At 35.9% G+C, this 19,735-nt stretch overlaps 1 long non-coding RNA gene across 1 annotated transcript in view; it reads right to left on the bottom strand.

Moving 5' to 3' along the window:
• Window positions 1-7,216: 7,216 nt before the first annotated feature.
• The window catches only part of LOC122323166, an 80,916-nt gene continuing 68,397 nt past the window's right edge, over window positions 7,217-19,735 (bottom strand). Inside the window, exons 3-5 of the long non-coding RNA XR_006246958.1 lie at window positions 18,131-18,324; window positions 8,063-8,140; window positions 7,217-7,356 (exon numbers count right to left, since the gene is read on the bottom strand). This is a non-coding gene — a long non-coding RNA (uncharacterized LOC122323166). The remainder of the gene's footprint in view (window positions 7,357-8,062; window positions 8,141-18,130; window positions 18,325-19,735) is intronic.

Genomic DNA, 19,735 nt, shown 5'->3' with positions numbered 1-19,735 from the left:
GGCCATTTGTGAACAGCAGTTTTTAAGTCATACAGATGTTCGATCGAAAGCCCCACTCCAGAAAATAAGCCCGATAGTCCAGAGAGTGGCCTACTTCGGATGCATATGAACTGAACGTCTGCATCCCATGACGTAAGCTGATGTTCAAAAGGTTAGGACGTTTTTCTGGCACTTTCATTCATTAAAAATGCACTACATTGATCAAAAGTGACAGTAAAGAGAGAAAAAAAAGCACTTAAGGGCGTCAAATCAGCATATTAGAATCATTCCTGAGAGATCAGGTGACTGAAGACTGAAGCAACGCTGCTGAAAACTCAATATTTTGCAATGCTTTATGAGAATTGGACATCCAGTGTTTCACTCTTTTGGGTTGATTCCTGTTAGCTGTATTAGCTGCGTGTTTAAAATCACTTGATGATTTTCCACAAGTGATATAAAGGTTCAGAGATCTGTTTCATAACGTGGACGGAATAGGTAGGAAACCCATCAAACACACGTCTCTGTAGTCCGAGGAACGCAGCTGTAGTATTTACAAGTGACAATATAACACACCACAAATTACGGGTTTATCACGTTATGACCAACAACAGAAATTTACAGAGTGTGTTTTACAGGCAGCCGTAAAAACACACCGAAAGTAAAAGCCATCAGGTGTCTACCGTGCACTCCAGCAAAATGTGTCTTCACGTGGAGTTAATGTTCTTTGACAAAGTTGAAAACGCGTGACTTTAAAATTCCAACCAAACCAAAATGAACGCTGTTTTTTAGCCAAAGAGCTCTGCGCTGTCAACTCGATTTCACAAAATTAGACCGAAGGCGAACTTGACCTCTCCGTGCTGTCAGCCGAAGATGCTTCAGTGCCCAGAAACCAAACACATCTACAGCTGCTCGGTGAGAACATAAAAAAAAATCCTTCAAATGTTTCAGAAGAACTTCGCTAGGAAACACCATCCAATCGATTCCTAACGGATACAAGCCCAACCCTGCATTTTCTGCCATTTCACTCAGAAATATGGCACATTACTGAACTAAAATGGGTTATGCATGAAGATCTCTTGAATTGGTTCTGCTTTCTTTAGTAATAGCTCAGCCCATGACGGCGCTACAGTGAGCCGACGGCGTCTCACCAGTTTGATATTTACAGACAGTCCTTCCCTAGTCGCTCTCATCTCACTGAAGAGAGCGTCTCTTTCATCACATGAATAAAATGATCACACAAAGTTTCCCTGTAGCTTTCACCTCCTAAGAAAAGCCGAAAGCCCTCCACACAGCCATTGAGCGTCAGATTATTCACAATTAAAATGTTGAACGGCTGAAAGCGATGTTTGTTGTTATTCGGCTTAATTCTGTGGCTTGAGACGGCCATTGTGCACGGAGCAGAAAGAAAGAGATTTTTGTTTTTTTTGCCAAAGTACATTTAAAAAAGTCTAAATTGTGAGATAAAAATCTGAAATTGTTATTATATTTTTTTAATTCCATGTAGGAAACAGGTTTTATATTCTTCAGAAAAAAGAATCTAACCGTCTGTAAAACTAGTATTTTAAAGATGTTTACATCAGGCTGCATTTGTGAAACAGCGATAACTATTCTATTTTTTATACATTTTATAATTATATATGATTATATAATATTTAATATATTTTATTTATAATTATATAATAAAATGTTAAAATATGTAATAGGAATATATTTTTTTTTGCAAAATACAATAAAAAAAGTCTAAATTGTAAATAAAAATAGAAAAAGATAATTTATATATATATATATATATATATATATATATATATATATATATATTTATAAACATCTGTAAAACTATTGCTTTAAAGATTTTACATAAGGCTGCATTTATTTTAGCAAAAATAAAAAATACGGTACAATGAAACAGTGATAACTGTTTTACAATATATATATATATATATATATATATATATATATATATATATATATATATATATATATATATATATAAAACATTTAAACATTTAAATTTATATATATATATACTTTTAATATAATCAATTTAATATAATCAAAATAAATAATACATAAATATTTTTACTGATAATGGCAAATCTTCAAATCAATGTTGAAAGCAGTTGTGCTGCCTAATATATTTATAGAAACCATGATCTATCGTTTTTTTTTCTGTGAGAGCATAAAGTTCAAAACAACAGCATTCATTTGAAATACAAATAATTTGGAACATTCTAAATATCTCTTCTATCATTTGCGATCAATTTATTGTCCTTACCGAATAAAAGTGTTAACTCGTTCAAAAAGTATTTTATAAAACTAATTTATTAAAATAGTGTGAAAAAAAAAAATCACAAAGAATTTTACAAGTAAAAAAAAAATTCAATAATCTTTGAAGAAATCGTATTTTACCCAACTGTTGACATCATAAGATTCTCTTCAAATATCAACGTCTAGAGTGACCTGCAAACAGTTTGAGGATCCTTCCACATGCACCCCTCTGCTTCCTGCGTGCAACCAATCGCAGCTCAGTCAACGATTAGGACGATGGAGGGGAAAGTGACAGGTGGCAGAGAGGAGGATTAAAGCGTTGTATCTGTCAAGCAGCGGCTCACTGAGAAATTGTGGGATGCGCGTGATTCCATTCAGAGCTAGTTAGCATGCTCAGTGCTTTATATCTGCAGCTGACAGGGTCTTACAGCAAGATCAGTGGAGAGCAGCGATTGATGGACCGTCTCAGGTGTGCATGTCAAGAGCAACAAAGAACATGCTAATGAGCCGCTGTTTGTGTGTTTGTTTGTGTGTGTGCATTTCTCACACTCGCTTAGCACAAACAAGTTCAGATCGGAATGATATCGATAATAAAAAGCAAAAAGGACATGTCTAAACCTTTATGCCATTTTCAAGGCAAGTAATCTTGCGTATTAATGCAAGTTGAATACTGTACATTTTAAATTTTGAACATGAAATAATTGATCAAATCATTACTTCAGTGTCTTCAGTGTCACGTGATTCTTCAGAAATAGTTTAAGAAGGCTGATTTATTATCAGTTGTGCTGCTTAATCATTTTTTCGAATCGTAATACTTGTTGAATAAAAAATGTAAAAAGAAGAACATATATTTAAAATAAAAAAATATATTTTCTAAATGCACTACTATTTAAACGTTTGGGGTCAGTACATTTTTGTTCTTTCTTTTTTTATATAAGAAATTAATATTTTGATTCAGCAAGGATGTGTTAATTTGTGAATATTATTATTTTATTATGGTTATATTATTATAAACAATAAATGCTGTTTTTTTTTATTCAGCAAAGAATTCTAAAAGAATATTGCATTTAAATAATAATAATAATAATAATAATAATAATAATAATACTTTAAGACTGAAGTAATGGCTGATGGAAATTCATCTTTGCATCAGAAATAAATGAAATCTGACTGTATATTAAAACAGAGACCCATAATTTTAAATTGTAATACTATTTCACAACATTACAGTTTTTTTCTGCATTTTTGATCTAATAAATGCAGCCTTGATGAGCATATGAAACTATCTTTATCTTCTAACTCTATGGCTTTTTTGTCATATCTCAGCGAATCAGGCTGTGAAATGTACAGTGTCAGATGAAGGTTGGTCCACGACGGAGGCTAAAATGAATTCCCAATCAATCCTTCAGCTCTCTTCTCCTTTTTTTTAAAACAATTTCCATATTCATTTGTCCTCAGAAGCCTGAAGAAGTCATGCGTTTCATGTCTAACACAAAGTAAAGAGGAGCACAGACAGGGCTAATGAGGTCTCGAGTGGATTTGTCCGGGTCCAACCTTCACTGCAACACAAATGACACTTTAGTTAATCCAATTACTCTTAGATCATGATCAAAAATGCATAAGCCTATGAAATGATCCCATCTCAGAAAGGCTGTGTTAGGGTCCTCTCCACCTAGACTTTCTCTTGTTGAGAAAGTTAAAGCTTATAATTGTTGCATTTCTATTCTTTCAGGCTATTTTCGTGCAACGTTTTTAATATTTAGCGCTCTACAATCGAAGCTACGGGAATGAAGCGACGCACGCTTTTGACTCAATGAGCAATAATCTACAGGATCTCAGGATGCAATTCTGTCTATTTTGCTTTTTAATATTCTGACTGTCCTACAGAGTTAATCAAACTTTTCGTAATATTGAACTTCAGGCCACTGACGGACTGAGTCGGCGAGTTTTCTTTTGTTACGGTCAGCGCATTTCAATAAGCCTCCGCCACGGAGTTGGGATGAGATAAAGTTTATTAATAATTTACAGGCGGTCTTCGTGGCCTGAGCTCCGCCGGATCATTTAGGCTCGAGCGCACGCCTCGGTCTGCTGTCTGCTTTCTGTCAAGCGTGGCTTTTATGTCGCTATTTCCAAGGTCAAAATACTGGTAGCATCAGATGTACAGTGAGTGGTCACAGCGCGCCACTCGCCACTAAAGAGACTCTCAGAGCTGTTTGGAGCTCAAAGACTCCTTCGGAAAGGTTCAGAACAATCTATAGAGCAATCCATCACGCTGCTAGCCGTATGACAGCTAACTTCCTGTCTCACACTGTGTGGCCTAGAGAGAGGCTGCGTGGGTCAGATGCCATTCATAACCATAACGCTCCACCGTTCAGATACAGTGTGTGTCAAGAAGGGTTTCGCAGTTGATCAGATATGAAGTTCAATATATTCTAATTCAATTTATTTCCATTCCATGTTTACACAAGATTAAACATCTACAGTAATTTACTGTAGTGTTGGACGAACACATAGGAACTGGGGTGCAGAAAAATGCCAGCAGGTGCTCCGGACTGATGAGTCAAATATTGAAATATTTGTCTGTAGCAGAAGGCAGTTTGTTCGTCGAAGAGCTGGAGAGCGGTACAATAATGAGTGTCTGCAGGCAGCAGTGAAGCATGGTTCCTTGAATGTTTGGGGCTGTGTTTCTGCAAACGAAGTTGGAGATTTGGTCAGGATTGGTGTTCTCAATGCTGAGAAATATAAGCAGATACTTATCCATCACGCACTACCATAAGGCTTATGATTACTTTGCAGCAGGACAAGTACCCCAAACGTACTGCCAAAGTCATTAAGAACTATCTTCAGCGTAAAGAAGAACAAGAAGTACTGGAAGTGATGGCATGGCATCATCGAGTGTGTCTGGGATTACATGAAGAGACAGAAGGATGTGAGAAAGCTTACATCCAAAGAAGATCTGTGGTTAGTTCTCCAAGATGTTTGGAACAACCTACCAGCAGAGTTCCTTCAAAAACTGTGTGCAAGTGTATCTAGAAGAATTGCTGCTGTTTCGAAGGCAAAGGGTGGTTAGACCAAATATTGATTTGATTTAGATTTCTCTTCGGTTCATTCATTGCATTTTGTTCATTTATGAAAATAAATGTTTAACACTTCCACTTTTGAAAGCATTCTTTGTTTACAGCATTTTTTCACACCTGCCTTTTGCACAGTATGTGTGTATATATATATATATATATATATATATATATATATATATATATATATATATATATCGTCTTTACTCATAATTCATAGTAAGAATAATAATTATTATTATTAACAATAGTAATGCTTTTATAATTATAATAGTACAAGTTGCAAAAAAAAGATTAATAAATTGTAGAGCACAATAACTGTTAAAAAAGGGGCAATATTTTATCCAAAGCTGACAAAAAAACAAACAAACAAAAAAAAGACTGCACAGTAAAAAGTTTTAATGTGACTTTCAAATAGTTCCATATGTTTAGATTTGCTAAAAATCTTTTTTGTGGATTTTTTTGAATACTTCACAAATATATTGTATATAAATGTTGAAGCTAAGCTGGAAATTCTTGAAGAAAACTAGTCAGGGTTCTTCAGCAGTTCGTCAGCACTGAGACACATGAAGGCGATCTGCGGCTCACGGTGGGAGTCTGATGTATAGGTTCTGTGTAGGAGGCGGTACTCTGACAGGAACACAATGAAAAACAACCCCTTCTACATACGGTCCTGCCAAACTGTCAGAGAGACGGCTTCATCTGCCATTCCTCACAGCTGCACCATACAAAAAGCCCACCAGCAGCTCCGAGCCCAGAACGCTCCCAAACACCAGCCTGAGCGAGACGCTAAATACATGCAAATTACAGTGCTTTTGTGGATTAACACCTGCACTGGACCGTCAAATACTTCGCTAAAGGGAGGACGGGTATATTTTCCGTCGCTTCGGAGTTTTGCCTTTGTAGTTGCAAACTCCCACCAGGGTTGCTATAGTTAACTAACAATAAAAACTATGTGAAAGGTTCATTTGAAAAAACTGATTTTTAACATTTCTCAGAAATCGTGTTTTTTCACTGTGCTTTTCAGTTAATCCCAATCAAAGTGCAGTTGGGTTATTTGATTAGGATAAAAAAATAACATAAAATAAAGCTCTTTAACACAATAACCAAAACAAAACATGATTTTTGAAAATTAAAAATGGAAACAAAAAATTGTGTGCAAACAAAAAATATATATATATATATATATATATATATATATATATATATATATATATATATATATATATATATATATATATATATATAATATATTAAAATATAATAATATAAAATTACACTATTTGACAGAATGGCAGCCTTTTTATTGCTGCTATATTTAATATGCATGTGATTCGTGCATTAACACATTTCAAAATGCATGAATTTGAGAATGCATAATTAGAAGCATTGTTGAGTTGTGTTGAGCGTAAACCAAACATGAATACAGAAAACAGTCAATCAAAGTCTTATAGCTTAAAATAAAGCAATGGCAACTTTAAGATTAGTTCGAAATCACATAAGTCTTTGAGTTTAGCGTTCTGGACCAGAAACGAGTTTAGCGTGCCAGTGATAATTTCGCTGACTGTCTTCGTCTCCCCTGACTTGAGCAAAAGGGGTTTGATATCCGTTTTTGATATCTTTCAGCTCAACCCAAATAAAGAAATCTCTTGAGCAGCTCTCTTGCCCGTACTCGAACACAGTTCTGCCAACTTGCATTTTCTCCAGCATGCACAGACACTACATCTGGGCCGGTTCTGCACTGCTGTCCCAGATCTTCACATCAAAAAGAAAAGACCCAGTCCACACGCTCAGTGGGATCGGCCTCTTTAGCCTTACATTTTCAGTGTTTGGGAGAAAGTTTTAGTTGTGGAAGCTCTATAGTGTGTCTGTGAAGCTCTCGAGTGATTTGCTAAGTACCTCTGAAAAGAAGTCTTCGCCGAAGCTTCTGCATTTAGTTGGATTCTTTATCAGGTCTGAACTCGTTCGAGTCAATCTGATGCAGTAGGTATCAGTCTGCACATCACGTTCTTGACAGCTTCTAGAAAATCCATGACTGAAAAAAAAATCACAAAGTTAAATAAGATACACAGTCTCAGGGATTTTGGCATTTAAATCAAATATTTATGTTATAGGGACCAATTAAAAACAGTTAGGGACTATCACTAAAACTACTTTCTTGGTAAAAAAGGTGATTATAAGTTGTTTAATATTCAAGTAAAAGCAGCTACATTTTTTTGCATTTAATTTGTACTCTGTTACAATTTTAATATATTTATAAATATAAATTTAAATTTATTTCTGTAATGACAACAACACCCAGGATTATTAAAATTAAAAAAACCTAAATAATAATCATATATATATATATATATATATATATATATATATATATATATATATATATATATATATTTTTTTTTTTTTTTTTTTCAAGCTAGTTGCAAGGCATTTCAGTTTAATCTAATATGATGCACTAAAATAACTAAGTTTCAGTTCCATGTGATCTTTTGGAAATCAACCAGAAAACATTTGTGCATCTTCATATTTTGTGGAAACAGTAATACATTATTTAAGACTGTTAAAATGAAAAGCAAAATAAAAAACAAAAACATTAATTGAAAAATAAATACAGTTGTAACACTGTTAATGCCTTTACATTTTGATGAATTTATTGCATATTTGCTGAATAAAAGTAGTCATTTCTTTATAGTGTGCTATATAAACTAAATGTGTTCTGGGAGTTGTATGTGGTTGCTTACCGGTCCAAGTCAGAAGAGCCCATTTAAAGCTCGATGATGTTCTTGCCAATTGGTTTGACACTCCTCTGTCATTCATGTCTGTAAACACAAACAATGTGGAAAGAGTTACACAAACAGCGTCGACGGCGATGCTTGACTTACTGCAGCGATCCCCACTAACAGATATGTGATAATTACTGAACATATACAGCATGCAAATGAATTCACTTTCACAAACGGTTTCATATTTCAAGCCCAAGAGGCCTGTATTCTGAACCACCTGTTCTGCACAAGTGGGTGTAATTGCTTTTTGGATGAAGTAGCCGTCGTGCCGTATCGTCTCCAACTATTTGCATGGCAGTGACAGAAAGCCTTTTATCCCGTGTACGTTATCGCTGCTATCTGCAATACAGATGCCAGGTCGGTCGCCGGTTTAGGAGTCAGCGATGATCAGAGGCAACACAAATAATCAACCCCCCCTTTCGCCGAAGCATTACGGAGATTGCATCCGAGGGAGTGACTGATTGTCCCCAGTTTATCTGATATTAGGGGAAATGGATTATTCAGACGCTTCAACAATTGTCTGTGGAAGCCCGTGGCAAGAAAACTCATTCGCCTGATCCTGAAAGATACAGGCCCAACGCGGCCGGACGGCTTTCTTTATAGATACCAGATGGGAATTTAGAGAGGAAATTTCCTGCCTCTGAGGATGAAATAAATGTACGACAGATAGATTTGTATTTTTGCCATACATCCAGTTGTTTGTCATAGAGAGAGAGAGGACGCAGAGTATTTTTCGTTAGCTATTAGAACCCGACTTCTGTTTTGATGCGCCTGCAACCAGTCTGAGTCGCGAGGAAGTCGTTCGGCATCTCAACACGAACAACTTGACACCGAACGCTGTGGAGAAAATGACATAATGGAGAATAAATATAAAAAGTGCTGCAGTTGCACACGCGCGGTACGGCGGGGTCACCGAATCAAGCAGTCCCTTGTCGGGTTTGGTGACTCTGTTGTTGTGTATCTGCAGCCGTTCACATCGGAGCAGTGGTCACGAATCAAGCAAACATTAAAGGAACACGCCACTTTTTTTTCAAAATAGACTCATTTTCCAACTCCCCTAGAGCTAAACAGTTGAGTTTTACCATTTTTGCATCCGTTCAGCCGATCCCCGGTCTGGCGGTAGCACTTTTAGCAGTAGCTTAGCATAGATCACTGAATCTGATTAGACCGTTAGCATCACTCTTAAAAATGAGCAAAGAGTTTATCAACAGAGATATTTTTCCTATTTAAAAGTTGACTTCTACAGTTAGAGAAATGCAAAAATTGGGATTTTCTAGGCCGATATAACTAGGAACTATACTTTCATTGTGGCGTAATAGAGAATTTTGCTGCCTGAGATTGATAATATATTTATTCACGCAACCGTTCAGTCTGGTTCTCTCACCTGATTGGCTGAGAGCCTTTCCTATAGTATCCTAATAGTATGATTATCACTATCTGAATCTCTCCATATTGTGAGATTGTAGTTAAGTCTTTACATTTTTGATGTATATGTGAAGATGCTGACTTTTTGACGATTAGTTTCTAAGTTTTTTTTGGAGATGTGAGATCCGGGTTCATAGTGGTTGTTCAAAAAAACAGCTTTAGATCTGGAATTTGATGCTGTGTTTTATGAACAAGGTGTTATGAAAACTGATAAATTTTGGTTATATTAAATGGTCAATCTTCGTTTGTATTAATCCATTTAATCCACAAATAGTAGATTCATACTAGATTTTTATTTCATTAAATCCTGTACTAACTTAAGTGCTGCTTTTCTACTTTTGACTCAGTTGTAAAAGACTTCGTAATTTCATAATAATTATTACTAATTATTAAGACTGACAACTGGCATATGCTTTATCTCTGCAAAAATATAAGCAGTAGAGAAGTTTAAATGTTATCAGTTTTTAGGTGAAAAAAAATTGTAAATGGACATCAGGAAAAAAAAGGCATGGCTTTTAAGCATTATTCTAGATCTATAAATCTCACAGAACTCATTCAACACGCAATGTGATCAAATGCAGCTTCTGATAAATCCCGTTTCAGATTTACATCCTCTGGGACGTCCGTCTTTACAGCAGTGATGTGCAAACGATAGAATTTACTGCTGCACATAAAAAACAACCCCTCGTAACCCCATTTAGGTCAGTGTCCTGTAGCCTGTGGGAAGAGCGGTGTACAGTTGTTCACACCAAGTGGAAAGTGTGTGTGTGTGTGTGTGACGGGGTGAAGGCAGGGCCACCAGCCACTTTAATTAATAAGAGAATACCTCTGGACGACAGCCCAGAGCCCAGCTATCATACAGCCGTTCTGTCAACACACACTGCCAAAACTCTGGGGTCAGTCCGTGTGAGGTGAAACGCGGAAGGACGAAGTAAGATGTAGGAAGAGATGCTAAAGCATTTGCTTGCATTTAAAATTAGGTAACCAGCAACTGCATCGCTTAAACCTGGCTAAAAATGGCAACACTACACCTACTCAGTTCAGAATTGACACTCGTTTTCTGAGGAGAGTTTTTTTTGAGGAGGAATCTGCATTTACAGCAGAAATTGTTTAAACGTGGTAAATGAGAGCACTGCACTCTTATTGGTAGATGATAATGCTATAATCACATTGGCCAAGGATGTGCATTCAGAATAGAGTTCATAGATGGTTTATTTTATTTTATTTATTTTTTGTTGGAAGGAATGTAATACTTTTATATGGAAAATATGTATTACATTTAACAAAAGTCACAATAATAATAATAATAATAATAATAATAATGAAATACAAAATATTTATATTTAAACTTAAAAATATAAAAAATGTAATCAGTCAAAAAAGTTAATTATAATGTCAATGAAAATATTAAGCAGCATAAATAATATAAATGTTTATTGCTCAAAACAATCAGCATATTAGAATGATTTCTAAATGTTAATGTGACACTGAAGACTGGATTAATGATGATAAAGTGATTTAGTGATGATTCCACTAAAATATTCCACAATATTCTTGTATTTTCATTCAATACAAATAAATAATTCCAATCCCAAATATTTAATAATTTCAGTGTTTATAGAAAGATGCGAGGTGTTACGCTTAAGGCGTTATAGAGTGCTTTCAAGGTGGTTTCTCACTAGTCCACGTTAAAGGAGTCCATTTTGACATTTTTAGATGTTTTCTGTTTTTTGATTCCCATTATGGCATCCAGCATGCATAAATAGTCTGAAAATAAAATGCATAAAAAAACGTGAGAGCAAATTTTCCCCTCAACATGCTGCACAATCTGAGATATTAGTGCGTTGCGTGAGTTATTAAACAGAGTTAGGGAGTAGAAATATAAGAAAAGATGAGACCGGCTGATGGCTTCTTGCTACACATACTGTAAATTAATAATTGATACCGGACCCATCATCTATGGCGAACAATTTCCACCAAGGAGACAGATGAAACTCCATTTGATCTTCACACCACACAGACATGCATTTTGATTGGCTTCAATGCTGATTAAAGGAATAACCAATTTGACTTAAATGAGATTGGTCCTCTGATGCAGTAAAATGACTTGAGTTACAGGTCTTAAGTAAAGTACCGTTCATTAACTCCGTACGTCATTAACGTTTGAGGATAACGTCTTCTGATTAGACTCATCTATTCGAAGCATCTCGCTTATTTATTTGACAGGGTCTTTTTGTAAATGTACAAATGCACATACCAACAACCTCCGCAAAAAAAAAAAATAATTGAGGGGCAAATTACACTGAAGCATTTGAGATTGCATCAAACTGGTAGAGACAGGAAATGTGTGTGTGTGAGAGAGAGAGAGAGGGAAGGGAAAATGTGAGATAGGAAAATGAGTGCGACATTAAAGCAAGACACTTTATGATGTTAAATGGAGCTCTGGCAAATGTCACTCAACCTTTGAAACACTTGAATCAGACACGTCACCACAGAGTGAAGGTTTTATTGAGCTCTTAAATATTCAGTTTGGTCTTCTAAATCATTCCTGTCAGAACTTTGGAAAACCATTTCTTAAAGTAATTTTTAGAAAATCCTCTGTTCTGGAGCAGACTAGAGGTTTGCTGTTCAAAGACGCCTTGGAGAAGCAGTTCACCTATAAATTAATATTAACTGAAAACGTACACGGCCTCGGGCAATCCAAGATGTAGAGGAGTTTGTTTGTTCATCAGAATGGATTTGGAGAAATGTAGCGTTGCATCACATCACTTGCAGTGAATGGGTGCCGTCAGAACGAGAACGAGTCCGAAACCTCACAATAATCTACACCACTACAGTCCATTGGTTAACTTCTTGTGTAGTGAAAAACCAATCCATTTAAACTTAAAAAACAAAATAATAGTCCATAATACAAAATAATGTTTCCTCCAATCAAAAAGTTTTCCTCTCAGATCAAAATCCACCAACACATCATTTAGACTATTTTCCCTACTAAATGGTGCTTGACCTGTGCATGTTTTTCAAATAAGGTAGAAAGCTGGAAGATTACAGATATTAGAGTTTGAATTTAAAAACATTCCTATTAGAATTTCGACTTTTTTTCTTTTCACTTCCAAGATGTTAATTGATGGATTGATGGATTACTTGTGTTGCTTTTATCAGCTGTTTGGACTTTCATTTTGACGGCACTCATTCACTGCAGAGCTGCTACATTTCTCGCATTTTGTATCCATCTTGGATCTTTTCCTTCAACATATGCGTACTGTATCTCATAAGCAACATCTGTCTAATGTACTTGTTCCAACAGATGAAAAGAAAGCCCATTCACATATGTGCCAATATCACCCTCCACCAAGACATGAACGCTGTTAAATTTACTTTGCATTTACACTTTTATCTAATGTTACCCAGAGTACATTGCATTCAGGTCACGCATTTTACAAGTTCATGCACTTGAAACAGAATCGATAACCTTGACATTGATTGCGCACACTCTGTGCTATTGTAAAATCCAGATGCTTCAGTTATTGATTGCATGCATATTCTGCTTATTAATTACGCACTTGCATTTGCTTTGAGCAACTATTAAAAGTTCGATATCAGCAAAGAAACCCTGAGTTTTCATGGAGGTCAATGCTTCGTTCATGGGTATTTTATACAAAATAGTTTCCAAAGTGAAAAAGATGCGTTTATGCTTATGGAAGGAACACTGCTTCAGTCATTACTGTTCACCTCTCTGTGGTATCCGAGATTGAAACGCTGTGATTTTTATTTTTATGGAGTATATTAATGTGTGTAGGAGACAGTGCTGATATGTTTTGCTAGGAGATGTTTCAATGTGCCGAACGGCTGCCTTCTTGTAAACAATTTTATTATATAGCAATTGTTTAATTTCCGTATTCGTTTATTCCTTTACCCACAAAAATCTGAGAAATAGTATTGGAGGGCAATTGTTTTCCATTTTAGTTTTATTGCATGTCGAAGTGTTTTCTTGATGTTTTTATTAGCTATTTAAACAATATGCTCCGATATGTATTAGTGAGGGAAAATGATTTGCTTGCTTTGACCTTGTTGATGTGAGCAGGATGGAAAAAAGACAACCACTGGAGAAGATCCATTTTGGATCTTAAGGAGACCATCTGTTGGTAGAGAGAGCTGAATGCGAAAAGAAGACGACCTATAGAGAGAAAAACATAGCCGAAATCTCACAAAAACATGTCCAGGTCACATTAACGCAGAAGGAAAGAACAGCCAATTAAACAATTAATTTAGGAAAATTTGCAATTATAATTTGGATGAAGGAAATGAAGCCACTTCGGGACCATTAAGGTTTTTTCCCCCCTGGTTTACTGACATTATTGTCATGATAATTAAACACATTTTCCCTCTCAATGACTCTAGAGTTGTTTTTTTAATTATTTTAAAATCAGAATAAATTATAAGCATCATTCTACGCTAAATGCTACCAAAATACTTTTTAAATGTAATTTGCATAAATGTTCTAAACACAATTAAACACAAAATTCTCAAATATCCATCCATCATCCATCCATCCATCCATCCATCCATCCATCCATCCATCAATCCATCCATCATCCATCCATCCATCAAAACTCTGTATGTATAAATGTTTATACAGTTTTCCAAATGTAAGGTTATAAAAAAAGAAAATGCTTCTAGTAAGGCCATTCCTTTGACACCAAACAGTACAAGTCAAGTTCATGATTTGATGTATTTACTTAATTTTGTATATAACCATTTGACCAAAGAGCAAAAGAAATTTCCATACTTTTTTGGCATCTGCATTTATGGCAGGCCGTCCTCTTCACGGTGGCTTGATTTTTCAGGTTTTGGACAGTATTTCTACAGCATGAGAGGAGCAGTCACGGCGCAGGGAGACATCACACTGGATTCGTGGGTGACGAGGAAGAGGGAGAATCAGGTTTGTAATCATGATCTGTCAGCGGTCGTCTCAAGAGTCTGAACCTGAGCTGCAGACAGACAGATCCTCACCATCATCACAGCCTTATGTTGTGTCCTCGATACAGTACATAAACGCACCTCGAACAAGCGTGTTTACACTGGACGTGTTCCTGCATTTCAAAACCCAAAAAGAATCAAACAGCATCTCGTTTTGTCTAAAGGTTGGACCTAATGAAAATGAAATCTTTTCCACATATGCAATATATGGTATTTATTAGTAACACAAACCCCTCAGATGTTACACCTACGGGGCACATTGTCACATTTTATATTCATTTTTGATTGGTAAATAAATAAAAACAATGTGACATCAGCTCTAGACAAGTGTGACATTACTGTTTATAAAAAAAAAGAGTACTTTGAATCATGTGGATTAATACAGACAGTGCTCAGTGATTTTTTTTTCCCATATAGCCATTATTTGTATGAATGATTACAGCTAGAAAAATTTGCTCAGTAGCTCACATGACACAGACATTATAGTATTTGAATGATAAGAATGATGAGAACGAAGCCTGTGAAATTTAGTTCGAAAAAAGAACTCAAATCTGCATAAGGGAGATCCGTTTGGTAATTGAAAAAAAGCAAAAAAAATAATAGAAAATAAAATATTAGATTAGATTAGAACTAACTGCAATAAAATATGTATAAAGCAGTACTGAAAATTATTAATTATAAAATAAGAAATTGAAATACACACACACACACACACACACACACACACACACACACATATATATATATATATATATATATATATATATATATATATATACATACGTACACATTTACATTTTTTTAATGAGAACTGTTGTACAACTTATTCCAACATTTTTTGACCATGTTTTATATAGTATAATATTATTTAAAATATTTAAATACTAAAATAACCCAGTATCTTATCCAAACCTAAGCCACTCTGAAAGTATGAAGACTACATTTGAAATCAAATTAAAAGCGTAATTATGAAACAATGCGAAAGTTCCTTTAGAAAATGAATTAAACATGGATGCTTAGGTTTCACTCCCAAAATCTAAATTAAAATATTTAACTAACTAACTTTAGTTAGCTAACTGGAACATTTTTATTGTCACTGACAGCCAGTAAGATTTAGTCCGTGACATCCGGTCTGTGCTGTCGATCAGTGATCTGTACTTTTTAACTGAATCGATCTGTGAGCTGGTTTGTGTCATCCTGAAGTCTGCTGAGCCGATCCTTCCTGTCTGAGTCATTAGCTGTCATGACGTGACCTCAGATCTGCTGATTCCAGCTGCCGCTCGGCTTTCCTTCAGGTATCATCTGGAGGAGAAAAGCTCACAAAAACCTCATCCTACATCCGGTGCACCATGTCAGGCTCTTTTTTTTTCTCCTCCTTGACAGACTGGACATTATTAGTTTCAACACATTCTACACAGCTTTCGGTGGTTTATTGCTTTCATAACACTGCAGCAACATAATAGAGGTGAGAGGCAAAAGCTTGCCTGTTTCCGTTCTAGCTGCTTGTATGTATTGCTGCAATTATATGGGATACTAGGATAAACACAAAAACAAATCACAACGTGTAGTCAGTATCAGGTACATGTACTGTTCTATGTAGACAGTGTGTGTGTGTGTGTGTGAAGAGTTTATTTGCAAAAGCAGATAACTCCATTTTGTCATGTTTTTTATTATATTATCACTTTTTTAATGTGTTTTATTGTTGGTCACCTAATCAAAATAACCCAGCTGAATTTTGATTGAAATGAATAGAAACGCACAATGAAAAAACATGATTTAAGACTTATGAAGTCTTCCTATATTGCAGATTTTTTGCTTTAATTGTCTCTTATGGTCATTAAAGACAGTAAAAATACAGTAAAATTCAATAAAAGCAGTAATACTGTAAAATATTATTACTGCAATTTAAAATAATGATCGCCACACCTACTTGACACAGTATTAGATCAATAAACAAATGTGAAAACAATGCAATAAAGTCGAATATTAGTTTACAACAAATATCCAACCCAGAGACAAAAACACTGGCATTTAATTAACTAACTACATTTCTGTCTCTCAGTACATTGTGTCTTATTAAAAAAACAAACACACAATATTTTCCCAATTAGCACTGCAGTAATCCCAACTACAGAAAACAAAAATTATGTTTAAATAAGATGTTTGTGCACATTTTCTATTGATCATGGCAGCAGTAATTCTGCTGATGATCAAATGATGGAGGGCAGCATTATAACCGGGCGCACGTCCAGACTTACGCTACGCTTTTGGCATTTTAAATAGACGATTCTAGAGTCTGGATCGCAGGTTGAGTAATTCATTAAGGTCCTAGTAAAGTCGCAACATACAGTAGTAACACAACCCAGGACCCTGAACTGCCCAGCAAGACGAAGAACCGCACAGAACAAATCTGTGCTGAATTTGTGAGGAAATCTGCACTGTTAACACGATTTTTATAAGAATAAAAAGCTTAATTATATTGTTTCCCTGAAGTAGCTTGTATCTCTAACCAATATAGAACAGCAGTTCTTGCAGAATCGATATCCTATATGAAATACATATATGTTCCCAAGATTGTGTTTAGACAGGATATGAGATTGTAATTACTAACTTAAGGCACGGTATTGCTAAAGACCTCAGGGTCAGATAATAATATAAAGCACAATATCCTGAAAGCGGTTCACAATAGTGACATGTAATGTACCTGGTGGTTAAGTTCATAAAATGCAATCAAATATGAACTGGTAAGACATATTAGTAACAGAACATTTTCTGCACAAATGTACCTAAAATTAGTTTCCAGATGACGTAAAAGGCCAATAACATACATTCATGATTACATGAACAATGCAATCTCAAAATGCTTTTATTATACTATATGATGTGCAAACTAATACATTTTACTGTTTGCATCACGAAACAAGCTTCATATGTATGGCTTTTCTGGTGTGGTAAACTTGCTCGGTAGTGCACCCGGTGAAGCACAGCACTTACACGAATCACACGCCAGAGCTTAAATACTTGTAAAAGCAAGCTTTTCTTGCTTTAGCTAATACATTTTTACCTTAAGTTTGCTTTAATGCTATCAGTTATGTAGATAATAAGTTCGGGCTAGGTAATATACTCATTTCAAATGGACTTTTTTTGCCACTCACTTGAAAATCTGTAACGCATGCAACAACCGACGCAATAAAAAGTAGCTTAGCTTAGCTTAGCTTTAACGTTTAAGTTTCAGAGAAAATTAAGCATGCTATTTAGCACCATACAGGAAACATGTCTCTTTGAATCTGCCATGAAACACGCTATGACCAACGCAATGTAATTTTGTAACTATTTGATAACCACAGGTATGCTTTTCGTGACGCTGCGCAAATTTAAGGGAGAGAAAAAAATAATTATATTGCTCACAGTGCCTCTCGCGGACGTGCAATCCTGCAAATTGCACCAAAAACGTACCCACAGCAACATACTTCAGGTTTTCCAGAAATGCAGGCATCGTGTCATATTTGCAACGAACACGGATTAGCAACGGAGTGTATAGTGTTTTCAGGGGCCACTCTTCCCAACCGCCCTTGAAATGATTGCAAAAATGACAACGGTGGACATGCTCGCAGAACTGACCTCCTAGACGCTTCGGAGGGGATTACGGCTTTAATGAAATAATCCTCAGCCGATCTCCAGCGTGCTCCGTGTTTGATTGGAGAAATCGTGTGGGTGTTTTGGCTCTCTCCGCGGGTAGCAGCCGAGTCGATGTCACGACGAGCAGCCAATTACTGCGCCATACCGGTTGTCCTACGCATCACCAAGGTGCCAACCTGCCAAAAACAAAAGGTGTGAGAAGCGCGAGGCTTCACCGGTCCTGTGCGAGATCTTTTCTAAGCATTTTGTATTATTTATGTTGCTGTAAAGATCTCAACATAGTAGTCACTAAGGCATAACACGTTCTAAAATTACTAACCGAGTGCGGATTTTAAAAGAAAACATGTTTTGAAACAGGTGGCTTTCCCAGCTGGCGCTTTGGAGCCGAGTTCAGCATTTCTCTGTTGTTTACAAGAAATCAACAATGACCCTATTTACTTTTATTAATATAAGTTCCTGGTCTGCTTTTATTCGTCTCAGAGAATACGATCAAAAGTCGTCAGTGCAGACGGGATTTTACACCTAAAATGTAAAAACACGCCAAACTTCACGGAAAGGCAATAAAATGCGCATGTTCTGTGAATTTTAAGCTAATTATAAACGTGAAATGAGTTACATTTATGTTATTCATCACTAGAATGTACAGAATGAATAATGCATACATAACAAGCACATGTAATTTGTATTATTTTGTTATTATTTTTAATATATCACCGATATTAAATTTAAAGTATTTATACTCATTTATTAAATATTATTTATATACCTCATCACTTATATTTGTCTTTGAATATTAATACATTTGAGTTCATAATCTTTCATCATAAAAGTGTAACCTTTGGTCCCAGATATTTTTTCCCTGTCAGTCCCGCTGCACTTGAAATATGTTTTTGTTTATGCGATTACAGTCGTAATGTGTTTATTTTTCAAGATAAACAGATCTCGGGGTAGAAGAAACGACAGCGACCTTTGACCCTGCTCTCAAATGTGTCATTTTTGCAGATGGACTGTGACTCCTCCGCTTATTTAGACAGCTCGCAGGAAGAAAGTGAAGAATTGCTTTGTCATCTCATTTAAATCCTGTCCATCCACCAACCGCTGATTGTTTCACCTGCCGACATCCACCTCGCTGAGACGAAAATGCCTCCAGGAAAATGAACTCTGGGGAACCGAGCTCTTAGATTGTTCTGGCAGGGGTGAAGCGGGTTGGCGGGGCGGTGTGTGTAACACACTTCATTTTCCCACCACACGCTGAACTTAGCAAGTCAATCGACGGATCAGCGTGTGGGCTATTCGCAGGCTGTTGCCATGGTTTTGTTAAACAGTGGACTAATCTACCTCTTCACACATTACAGGAACTCACAGTCACAGTCGCTGAAGGCTATGATTCTTTGCTCATGTTTTCTGACTTGGGTGGGTGATATAACAATCTGTCAAATGGTACACAAACGGTGAACCAAAAAAAAGTGCAATGAAATCTATGATTGTACATAAAGTAAATGTCATAAATGCTGTAGTGAAAGGTCAGTGGGCTGTATAAGAAATGGTTCGTGAAATTTAAATCACAGTTGGCGCGAGAACTGTAGC

This window comes from Puntigrus tetrazona, chromosome 18 (genome assembly GCF_018831695.1).
Source record: "Puntigrus tetrazona isolate hp1 chromosome 18, ASM1883169v1, whole genome shotgun sequence".
Classification (NCBI taxonomy): domain Eukaryota; kingdom Metazoa; phylum Chordata; class Actinopteri; order Cypriniformes; family Cyprinidae; genus Puntigrus; species Puntigrus tetrazona.
The sequence above is the reverse complement of the archived record's forward strand: the minus strand, read 5'-3'. Positions and strand labels throughout refer to the sequence as shown.